At 44.7% G+C, this 12066-nt stretch overlaps 2 long non-coding RNA genes across 2 annotated transcripts; both read left to right on the top strand.

The window, feature by feature from the left end:
• The first annotated feature begins 2160 nt into the window (after nucleotides 1-2160).
• LOC115163972 (uncharacterized) lies at nucleotides 2161-6816 on the top strand. The gene is made up of 4 exons (XR_003869851.1): nucleotides 2161-2381; nucleotides 3393-3482; nucleotides 3608-3714; nucleotides 6763-6816. It is a non-coding gene; the product is annotated as an uncharacterized LOC115163972 (long non-coding RNA).
• Nucleotides 6817-8144: 1328 nt separating this feature from the next.
• On the top strand, nucleotides 8145-8746 carry LOC115163973 (uncharacterized). Its single transcript, XR_003869852.1, has 2 exons — nucleotides 8145-8201; nucleotides 8380-8746. It is a non-coding gene; the product is annotated as an uncharacterized LOC115163973 (long non-coding RNA).
• Nucleotides 8747-12066: the final 3320 nt, after the last annotated feature.

Consider the following 12066-nt stretch of genomic DNA (forward strand, 5'->3'; position numbering starts at 1 on the left):
CAGAACTTGTTCCAGGTACTTAAACAAATTCAGTATTCATTGCAGTGCAGTACACACTTCAAATATGGTTTTAGGACACTTGGTTTTGATCGTCTAATTGTTTAGTTTTTTTCAGCTGCCCAAATGCAGCTCCATATCTAATGTCTAATTTGGTGGATAATGATATCACCCAGGTGCCTTTTGCCGCCATCCCTGTCCTAAAGCTTCAGCTCCAATTCAAAAGTGTATTCACCCATCCATTCCATTTTAGCCCACTTTACTTTTTCAAATGACTTCATCTTGTTACAGGACATCTCCATGAGAGGGACGCTTTAAATGTGCCTTTTTCTCTGAGGAGAGGCTCTTGGGCATGTGGCAGATGCCCTCCTTTCTTCATGGGGCCCCCATTTAAATCACAGCAGCTGGGGAGTGCAGGGGTGAGGGGAGACAGTAGGGAGGGATGGGGAGTGACGGGGGGTGGAGGAGGGGAATGTGGAGTGATGGGGGGTGGAGGAGGGGAATGGAGAGTGGGGGGCATCTGTTTGGCTAGTGCTTAATCTGGCACACTTCTATACACTGGAACCCCAAGGCTCTGCATCCTTTGATCCACAAAGGGGCCTGCAGGCTGGGGCAGGGGTGTGCCTGGTCTGTCTGGCCTTTCCCCAGGGCTAGGAAGCAGGGAGTCGGAGCCACAGGGTAGGGGCGGGGGGCCATGGATGGAGAGATGGCAGGTTGTCTGTCCACAGACAGTGATGCTGCCGCAGGGGATGTACAGAAGCACACGCGTCAGTCTGAGTGATGCTCACTTTATTCCCTTTGTTAGCCCACGCTGCACTCTCTAGATGTGATTTTATATGCCACCGCATATGGTAACCCTGGCAGGAGTAACGGAGAACTGCAGTGGCAATTTCATTTATTTTCTGAATAGGTTGACGCATGGTGAGTGCATGCTCTCCTGAGGCAGACAGTAGGCTAGACTACATGTCAGGTTCCTGCAGCTTATCTTTGTTGTTTGTCTGTTGTAGCAGCATTTAAAACAGGCCTAGAATGATTCAGGCATCTATCTCATAAGTAGTTGTATGAGTTCCAATGTGCAGGAGCAATACTTCATGATCACATAGAAAAACCATTGTAAACAATTGAGTAACAACATGCCACTTTTTAATTTAAGTATGCTCTCTAAAAGGTATTTAGTCTGTCACTGAATGATAAATTGATCATGTGTTCTGAGAGGGTTGTTCAACACACTGAGGTCTATCAGAAAGTGGGTATCCCAGTGAAATTGAAAGTGCTATTGTCCTTTTTATTGTGCTCAATCTGTTGGGAGCCTTTTCTTGGGGATGGTATAGGATGGCTCTCAGCACTCCCGTCCTGTTGCAGCTGGTAAGACGCTGAAAAGGTCTTGCCCCCCAGATTTGCATTTTTTTGTACCAGAGGGGCAGTTAAAGTGGTAGAGGGGCTCAGGGACCCACTTGTCAGTGTGGGTCCCCTTGGTCTCAGTGCTGCCTCAGGGGGAAAGAAGAGGAGCCTCATCCTTGAGGGGCCTTTGGGATTATGGCTCCTACTGGAGTAGATTTTATATATATATATATATATATATATAAATATAAATAAAAGAGAGAGGAGAGAGACAGAAGAGAGAAGAGAGATGAGAGAGAGATAGAGAGAGACTGGTTGAGGAAATAGAGTTGTGCAGTCAAACAAAGAGAATGAGAATCTCCAAACGAGGTTAGAGAGAGGGAACCTTGAGAGAAGTGCCCCCATGTGTGAGAGAGAGGGAGAGAGAGAGAGAGGTAGTTGTAGTTCACCGCTCTATGACTGGTGAGAACTTGTGCACCATCAGAAAATGACTGGTGCAGGATCATCACCTTGTGGTAAGAAAGAGAATGGCCCAAAAGAACGGCAGGGACAACCAGGCTCGGTGGTCTCCCATTCCTAGTATTTACATTCTTTGTTCATGAAAACTAAAAGACACCAAGTTTCCCACTGCTTTTCCATTATGATCAAGCCGAATGCCATGGTTTGACAAGGCAGTGTAGCTTGTGGACAATGCTCTCAATCAGTCTAAATTACACATTTAAGCCAGCCTTCTGACCATAAGTAAGAGTTACTGTATAAACATTATGCAGTGAGCAATCTAATTACATAACCACGTCCATGATAAGTATCTGTTCCTGTTCTTAAGTATCTGTTCCTGGACACTCCTCGGAATTCAGAGTATGAAAAGGAAGTCTTGAAAATCTTTTGATCAACAGGCTCATGATCTCAAGCTTTGTTTACCGGAGAAAAGGAACATGAACAACATTTGGATAGATAATAATAATGTTTAACTGAGTCAGTGTGAACTGAAAGGGCATCCATGCAATAACTAGTGGAGTTTTACTCAAGGGCACTATCCTACGGTAAGGAAACTGTGGTTACATACCATCTTCATTCTCAGCATTGGTAACGTTTTATTTGGATAGTCTCAAGTAGATGATTTGTAGACGTTCAGTAGATGTTCAATAACTGTCAACAACATTTCTACTAACTATCCACTAACCCTAGCCCTAACCTTAACCCTTAGCCTAACCAAGTGTGACCTCAGCATTTCTTGAATAATTAATTCAACCGAACACTTATCTTATGTGCAAATTCAAAACAGGTACATTTTATTTATAAATATACACTTTTCAGATTTAGAAACAAATTACAAATTAGTATGGAGTTCAGAATACGGTAGTGGCATTGATTACGTAGGTCACAGTGACACTTTCATAGTGATACCCTTTTGCTTCCGCCAAAAAAAACAATGGCGCACGAGAGGGTTCTTGAAGAAGAAATGGTAAAGTTTTGACTTTGAATTATTATGCTTATTTTGGTCGCTAAATTAATGAAAAATTAGGCAGAATAGGTTAACCTACTAGATTGTACATTATTGGAACACAGGTGTACATTATGGTGCCTCTAGAGCTCATCCTCTCAAACCTAAATCTATCGTAATGGCGGTAAACATAGTTGAATAAACCACTAATAAGCAGCTTGATAATAACATGACTATGTTCATTATAGTGCACTGCAAACATTAGTTTAGTCATTACAATCAATAATGACTAAAATATACTAGGCATATTTGTTCTTAGAAGGATGTCTTAATGACAACAACAGCAAAAGTAGGAAGTGGTGCCGAACGTGAATTATTTTCATTTGCCCAGCGTGACTATAATATAACAGTTCAAAACACTGTGAGTGGTGCAATATGCTGTGAAGCCAACCGCTTTAGACTCCAGAATGATACTATGATGTTATTGCTCAGTTGTATTACTACCTTTTTGTTAGATTGGAAGCATAGCTATTTACTCCTTCGATTTTTCTTTAAAAAAACACCAGGTATTGTCTATATATAATTATGGATACATTGTGGCATATTACAGGACCCTACCCAGTGTGTGGACAATGCAGAGCCCAGTTCATATGTAGTAGTTTCTGAAACTGACACCTACCATTACTCACGAGATGCACTGGTAGGTTTGTTTTACTTTGATTTATCATATACTTACTGAAAGAAGCTTGTAAAATACTTTCTTTGAATGACCGTAATGTCAGGACACTAACTAAATATTTAACTAAAGATGGTTATTTTTTATAGGTTTCATTGCAGTGTGAGGATGACCAATTTGGTTTCAATGCGGTCGTGGTTACAGAAGAGGTGACGTTTTCTTTACGGAGATGTACTCCATTTGTAAGCTCTAACAGGTGAGTTGTCTGTACATTATATTTTAATTACCAAATAACTAAAAGATGTATGAGGTTTGTTCAACTTGGAGGGAAACAGCGATGCGCAGGTAGGACTATGTGATCCTGCTTCTATAAGCACTTTGAAATGAAAGGTCATTTTTGTATTTTTAGACCAAATAACCTTGCAGAAGCAGACAGAGGTCTGTCTGGAAATAATGTTGTGTTTACCAATTATTATCAGGAAACAGTTATGTAATATATATCAAACCATTATTTGGCAAGACGTGTCACAACGTCTATAGAAGAGGCGTATCAGCCTCTTTCTCATTGATTCCCCGGCGTTACTAGTGGTACTGGGAATTCCCTGGCTGGCCACTCACAATCCTAACATTTCGGGGAGACAGAGGGCTCTTAAGGGGTGGTCGAGGGAGTGCTCGGGCAGGTGAATAGGGGTTTCCATCAGTGCGATTACGGTGGAGAGTCCAGACCAAGTCTCTACCGTGCACATTCCCTCAGAATATGCCGATTTGGCTATCGCCTTCGAAGGCGACTCAATTACCACCTCATCGACGAGGAGATTGTGCGATAAGCCTCCAGGCTAAAGCTGCACTTCCCAGGAGTCACATGTATCCTCTGTCTCAGGAGGAGACAGTGGCTATGGAGACATATGTCACTGAGTCCTTGAGACAGGGATACATTCGGCCATCTAAATCACCCGTCTCCTCAAGCTTCTTTTTTGTGAAGAAGAAGGAGGGAGGCCTGCGCCCGTGCATTGACTATAGAGGTCTAAATTCTATCACAGTGGGGTTCAGTTACCCACTACCTCTCATTGCTATGGCAGTGGAGTCATTTCACGGGGCGCGCTTCTTCACCAAACTAGATCTCAGGAGCGCTTATAACCTGGTGCGTATCCGAGGGGGAGACGAGTGGAAAACCGCATTTAGTACCACATCTGGCCATTATGAGTACCTCGTCATGCCGTATGGGTTAAAAAAATGCTCCCGCTGTCTTCCAATCCTTTATGGACAAGGTTCTCCGAGACATGCTCGGACAGGGTGTGGTGGTGTACATCGATGACATCCTGATCTACTCCGCCACACACGCCGCGCATGTGGCTCTGGTGCGCAAAGTGCTTGGGCGGCTGCTGGAGCATAACCTATACGTCAAGGCTGAGAAATGTGAGTTCTCCAAACGAGCCGTCTCTTTCCTAGGATATCGCATTTCCACCACAGGGGTGGTGATGGAATGTGACCGCATATCAGCCGTGCGAAATTGGCCGACTCCCACCACGGTGAAGGAGGTGCAGAGGTTTTTGTTATTTGCCAATTACTACCGGAGGTTTATCCGGGGCTTTGGGCAGGTGGCGGCTCCCATTACCTCACTGATGAAGGGGGGCCCGGTGCGGTTGCGGTGGTCAGCGGAGGAGGACAGGGCCTTTAGTCGTCTGAAGGTTTTGTTCACCGACGCTCCAGTGCTGGCGCATCCGGATCCCTCTTTGCCCTTCATAGTGGAGGTGGACGCGTCCGAGGCTGGGGTAGGAGCCGTGCTATCCCAGCGCTCGGGCACCCCTCCCAAGCTCCGCCCCTGCGCCATCTTCTCTAGGAAGTTGAGTCCGGCGGAGCGTAACTATGATGTGGGGGACAGGGAGTTGTTGGCTGTGGTCAGAGCCCTGAAGGTGTGGAGATATTGGCTTGAGGGGGCGCGTCACCCTTTTCTCATTTGGACTGACCACCGCAATCTGGAGTACATCCGGGCGGCGAGGAGACTGAACCCGCGTCAAGCCAGGTGGGCGATGTTCTTTACTCGATTTCAGTTTAACATCTCGTATATCCCAGGTTCCCGGAACACTAAGGCCGACGCACTGTCTCGTCTCCATGACGCCGAGGAACGGTCCACCGATCCCACTCCCATACTTCCAGCCTCCTGCCTGGTGGCACCGGTGGTCTGGGAGGTAGACGCGGACATCGAGCGGGCGTTACGGACGGAGCCTACTCCTCCTCAGTGTCCAGTGGGTCGTAAGTACGTTCCGCTCGGTGTTCACGATCGTCTGATTCGGTGGGCGCACACGCTTCCCTCCTCGGGTCACCCAGGGGTTGAGCGGACAGTGTGTGGTCTTAGTGGTAGATACTGGTGGCCCACCTTGGTGAGGGACGTGAGGCACTATGTCTCCCCCGGTTCGGTGTGCGCCCAGTGTAAGGCTCCCAGGCACCTGCCTAGAGGGAAATTACAGCCCCTCCCAGTTCCACAGCGACCATGGTCCCACCTGGCGGTGGATTTCCTGACCGATCTCCCACCGTCTCAGGGCAACACTACGATCCTGGTTGTTGTGGACCGGTTCTTTAAGTCCTGCCGTCTGCTTCCTTTACCCGGTCTTCCTACAGCCCTGCAGACCGCGGAAGCCTTATTCACCCACGTCTTCCGGCACTACGGGGTGCCCGAGGATATCGTCTCAGATCGAGGCCCCCAGTTCACGTCCCGAGTGTGGCGGGCGTTTATGGAGCGACTGGGGGTTTCGGTCAGTTTGACCTCAGGGTTTCACCCCGAAAGTAATGGGCAGGTAGAAAGGGTAAACCAGGAAGTGGGCAGGTTCCTGTGGTCCTACTGCCAGGACCGGCCAGGGGAGTGGGCAAGGTTCGTGCCATGGGCCGAAATGGCTCAGAACTCTTTGCGCCACTCCTCTACCAACATGTCGCCGTTCCAATGTGTGTTGGGTTATCAGCCGGTCCTGGGGCCATGGCATCAGAGCCAGACGGAAGCCCCTGCGGTAGAGGAATGGGTTCAGCGCTCTAGGGAGACCTGGGACGCTGTTCAGGAATCCCTGGAACGAGCCAGGGAACGACAAAAGGCGAGCGCTGACCGGCGCCGCAGTGAGGCCCCCGTGTTTACCCCAGGGGAGAGAGTCTGGCTCTCGACCCGGAACCTGCCCCTCCGCCTGCCCTGCCGGAAGCTGGGTCCACGGTTTGTGGGGCCATTTAAAGTCCTGAGGAGAATAAACGAGGTGTGTTACAGATTACAACTTCCTTCTTATTATCGCATTAACCCCTCGTTTCATGTGTCTCTCCTCAGGCCGGTGGTAGCTGGTCCGCTGCAGGAAAATGAGGTGCGGGAGGTCCCTCCACCCCCCCTGGACATCGGGGGGCCCCCACCGTACACAGTCCGGTCCATCTTGGACTCCAGACGCCGGGCGAGGGGCCTGCAGTACCTCGTGGACTGGGAGGGGTACGGCCCGGAGGAGAGGTGCTGGGTACCGGTGGAGGACATATTGGACCCAGCGCTCATCCGGGAGTTCCACAGCCTCCATCCGGATCGCCCTGCGCCTCGCCCTCCGAGGGGTCCTCGAGGCCGGCATCGGCGCGCGGCAGGAGCCGCGCGTCAGAGGGGGAGTACTGTCACGACACCGACGGATGGTGGCGCCCCTCCTCGACCGGGCGGTGCTCAGCGGTCGTCGTCGCCGGCCTACTAGCTGCCATCGATCCTTTTTGTTTCACTTTCTGTTGGTTAGGTCTAGGTAGGCACGCACCTGTTTTGGTTTAGTTATTAGTAGGGGGGGTTATTTAGTTTAGCAAGGTATGTCTGTGTTTGTGCGTGATTATGTTCCTTGTCAGGTTTGTGGAATCTTGAGGAACGTGTGTTTTTTTCCCTCTGCCTGTGGTTGTTTTGTGTTTTATCACCGCAGAGGTATTTATGGGCTGCGTCCCTATTTTAGACTTCTATACAACAAGGTACATACAGCCACAACAATATCTGTGCCCTAAATAAATAATCATTGAACTATAACTGTTACTACGAATGACTCCTGAAATATCTAAACATATGGTAAACCAAATGACTTAATCATTTGTGTTGTTATACAATCAAATACACAGAAGCCAAATGGTCCACTGAGCAATCAGTCCAAATTATGTCAAGCAATATTTTATTTTTTAATTTATTTCACCTTTATTTAACCAGGTAGGCAAGTTGAGAACAAGTTCTCATTTACAATTGCGACCTGGCCAAGATAAAGCAAAGCAGTTCGACACATACAACAACACAGAGTTACACATGGAGTAAAACAAACTTACAGTCAATAATACAGTAGAAAAATAAGTATATACAATGTGAGCAAATGAGGTGAGATAAGGGAGGTAAAGGCAAAAAAGGCCATGGTGGCAACTTAAATACAATATAGCAAGTAAAACACTGGAATGGTAGATTTGTAGTGGAAGAAAGTGCAAAGTAGAAATATAAATAATGGGGTGCAAAGGAGCTAAATAAATACAGTAGGGGAAGAGGTAGTTGTTTGGGCTAAATTATAGATGGGCTATGTACAGGTGCAGTGATCTGTGAGCTGCTCGGACAGCTGGTGCTTAAAGCTAGTGAGGGAGATAAGTGTTTCCAGTTTCAGAGATTTTTGGAGTTCGTTCCAGTCATTGGCAGCAGAGAACTGGAAGGAGAGACGGCCAAAGGAGGAATTGGCTTTGGGGGTGACCAGAGAGATATACCTGCTGGAGCGCGTGCTACAGGTGGGTGCTGCTATGGTGACCAGTGAGCTGAGATAAGGGGGGACTTTACCTAGCAGGGTCTTGTAGATGGCCTGGAGCCAGTGGGTTTGGCGAACTCTGCATTTTCATTAGCTTTAACGCTGTCCAGAGAACAAATAACTAAAGCCAACCTGCTATGTCTGGTTGCATGTCTTGGTAGATATGGAGCCCTCAGGACTGATCGAGCGTTGGTATGAAGAACCGAACACGGTGGATGATGACAAACAGGATCGGGAGGAATACTGAGTTAAAGTGGCGTGATGTTGTCTGAGCATCAGTACAACTGAACATCACAGAAAGCAAAATTATGTTCATCAGCAAAGGGGGTCATGAAGTGGTGGTTGTCACACAACAGCGTGCTAAGTGCAAGACGTCACGTTTAACGTTTGACCATAACATACACATACTGTAACCTTCCTATTTTCTTTGCTTCCTGCTCCTGTGTTGTTTGTATTGTACAGTTTGTAACGTTCCTGTAAATAATTATTAAACAACTATTTTAAGTTAATAAAGAACAAAAATGTGAATGCTTTGTCCCTCTGGTTCCTAGGGATAGCTGTCAGTAGATCTGTAAAGTAATTTGATCCTTTTACTCACCACCCCTAATAACACTTGACAAACATGATGTTTATTCATAAGTAAACAGTTAACAGCATATACAGTTGAAGTCGGAAGTTTACATACACTTGAGACAAATACATTTAAACTCAGTTTTTCACAATTCCGGACATGTAATCCTAGTAAAAATTCTGTGTCTTGGGTCAGTTAGGATCACCACTTTATTTTAAGAATGTGACATTTCAGAATAATAGTAGAGAGAAATATTTATTTCAGCTTTTATTTCTTTCACCACATTCCCAGTGGGTCAGAAGTTTACATACACTAAATTAGTATTTGGTAGCATTGCCTTTAAATTGTTTAACTTGGGTCAAACATTTCGGGTAGCCTTCCTCAAGCTTCCCACAGTAAGTTAAGTGAATTGTGGCCCAATTCTCCTGACAGAGCTGGTATAACTGAGTCAGGTTTGTAGGCCTCCTTGCTTTCATACACTTTTTCAGTTCTGCCCACAAATTTTCTATAGGATGAGGTCAGGGCTTTGTGATGGCCACTCCAATACCTTGACTTTGTTGTCCTTAAGCCATTTTGAGACAACTTTTGAAGTATGCTAGAGGTCAGTGCTTCTTCCTTGCTGAGCGACCTTTCAGGTTATGTCGATATAGGACCCGTTTTGCTGTGGATATAGATACTTTTGTACCTGTTTCCTCCAGCATCTTCACAAGGTCCTTTGCTGTTGTTCTGGGATTGATTTGCACTTTTCACACCAAAGTACGTAAATCTCTAGGAGACAGAACGCGTCTCCTTCCTGAGCGGTATGACGGCTGCGTGGTCCTATGGTGTTTATACTTGCGTACTATTGTTTGTACAGATGAACGTGGTACCTTCAGGCGCTTGGAAATTGCTCCCAAGGATGAACCAGACTTGTGGAGGTCTACCATTTTTTTCTGAGGTCTTGGCTGATTTATTTAGATTTTCCAATGATCTCAAGCAAAGAGGCACTGAGTTTGAAGGTAGGCCTTGAAATACATCCACAGGTACACCTCCAGTTGACTCAAATTATGTCAATTAGCCTATCAGAAGCTTCTAAAGTCATGACTTGGAATTTTCCAAGCTGTTTAAAGGCACAGTCAACTTAGTGTATGTAAACTTCTGACCCACTGGAATTGTGATTCAGTGAATTATAAGTGAAATAATCTGTCTGTAAACAATTGTTGGAAAAATGATTGTGCACAAAGTAGATGTGCACAAAGTAGATGTCCTAACTGACTTGCCAAAACTATAGTTTGTTAACAAGAAATTTGTGGAGTGGTTGAAAAATGAGTTTTAATGACTCTAACCTAAGTGTATGTAAACTTCCCACTTCAACTGTAGTTATTCTGGGTACCAGTCTGTTTAGCTATCATTCCACTCTTTGCAACTAACATACGGCATATGACACTGAATACAACGAGTATAATGTTAGCTAAACAGATGGGTACCCATGCTAGCATATTGCATTATAAGTCAGACAATTGTGAAATAGCAGACTCAGGCATAATGCAATGTCAGTGTGGGCCTAGAGTACAATTTCAGGGGGAAAGGAGGGAAGCCTCTCATGCTAAACCTGGATCTTTATTTAGCTTTTGAGTGAGTTTGAGCGTGAGACCACCACTGTGCTGTGCCATTTTCTCATTTGACTTCAAGAGTGGCGATAACAAGAATGGTCACATAAGGCTTGACAAGTAGTTTACCGCCAAGGTTGGAGTTGGACTTAGTTATGTATGTTGTTATGTATGTTAACTTAATATGAATAGTTTCCCATGGCTTCTTATTGACATAACAAATACGTGGAGTCTTACAAACCTCATCAAGTCAAATTAAACAATTAATGATGATCAGCAAAATGTTAATGGTTCCACAGTTCTCCTCTGCTCCCACAATCATAGTCTATACAACCCAGGTTCTTTTAATTAACAAAGTCAGCCTAAAACCTGTTTGTTTCTCAATAACGATGACCATGGTGGTTTATTTCCGAACAAGTTTCATTTCCTCTTGTAAAATAACTAGCTACAGATTTAACTCAATCATGACACGAATGGGAACTAAGCAGCATCGCACAGTCTATATTATAAAACCAGAACATATTTTTGGCAAGAGTTAATTAGTCCAGTATTACTTATGCAGGCCTTTGAACATCCCGTAAGTGCCTTCCGGGTTTTTATTTATCGATCTTTGATGGAGGACACTAAAACAGGTTTTAGTTGGAAGAATACTTTTTCAAAAGCTCCCTGACAGCATATTAAGCCTTTATTTGACTTGGGAATTGGACAATGAACGACAATGAACAACATTTGGCACAGTAAGTAACTTATACAAGGATTCATGTAAGGAAACGGATGTATTGCATGGTTTCAATCAGTTTCAATCGGTTTCATCTTAAATATTCAAAATACTGAAATGTCTTCAAAAAATATACAGTTTATTCTATAGTTACTAAATACTAATACAAAAAGTTAAGATTAAATAAATGAGGCACAGTGGCGCCAAACGTACAGTCACAGTACGAACGTAGGTTGGTGGGCGGTACCTTTCTTCATCCACAACGACTGCAAACATGGCGATAAAACATTTTGATGCCGAAAAGGTAGTGTTTTGTGTTTAAAACTCCAAAAAGATTTATTTCTCTATACATATAGAAATGAAGAACGTTGACCTACATTAAACATAGGCTATGTGCATACATGCATGTAGATTTTTGGCAAGATAGAGATCAACAACATATTGTGTGTGCTATGCTACTCAACAAGTGCAATATAATTACGTAACTTTATATCATTTTTGCTATAATTTCAAAAGATATTTGGTAATTTTGCACAACAGTTTAGATGGGAGGTTTGACAACCTTTAGACTATAGGGATCATTCGTCCCTCAGGGCATGGCACAGGAAACAGCCTCGGAGACTACAGTCAAAGTCAGTTTTGGCGAGGGTTGCACATGCAGACCTACTACAATATCCATTGAGTTCCAAATGAGTAAACTACAACAATTTAACTCTATGATAAAGAAAATTAACTTCTTCACTTTATTATGTTTCATTCAATATAGTGGTTATTAAAGTTATGAATGCATTTTGTGATGTTGCAGACCCAGAGTGAGGCTCAGTGTGAGGACAATCCAGGCGTCGGCCCCTCTGAGGTTGAGAATTGTGATGATTGGCATCCTCACCAACCTCTAACGGTATTGGTTTCAACTACTAAAAAACTGAACTGTCCAAATACTTATCACTGAATTTCAAATGTTACAATAACA

Source organism: Salmo trutta, chromosome 26 (assembly GCF_901001165.1).
Source record: "Salmo trutta chromosome 26, fSalTru1.1, whole genome shotgun sequence".
Lineage (NCBI taxonomy): Eukaryota > Metazoa > Chordata > Actinopteri > Salmoniformes > Salmonidae > Salmo > Salmo trutta.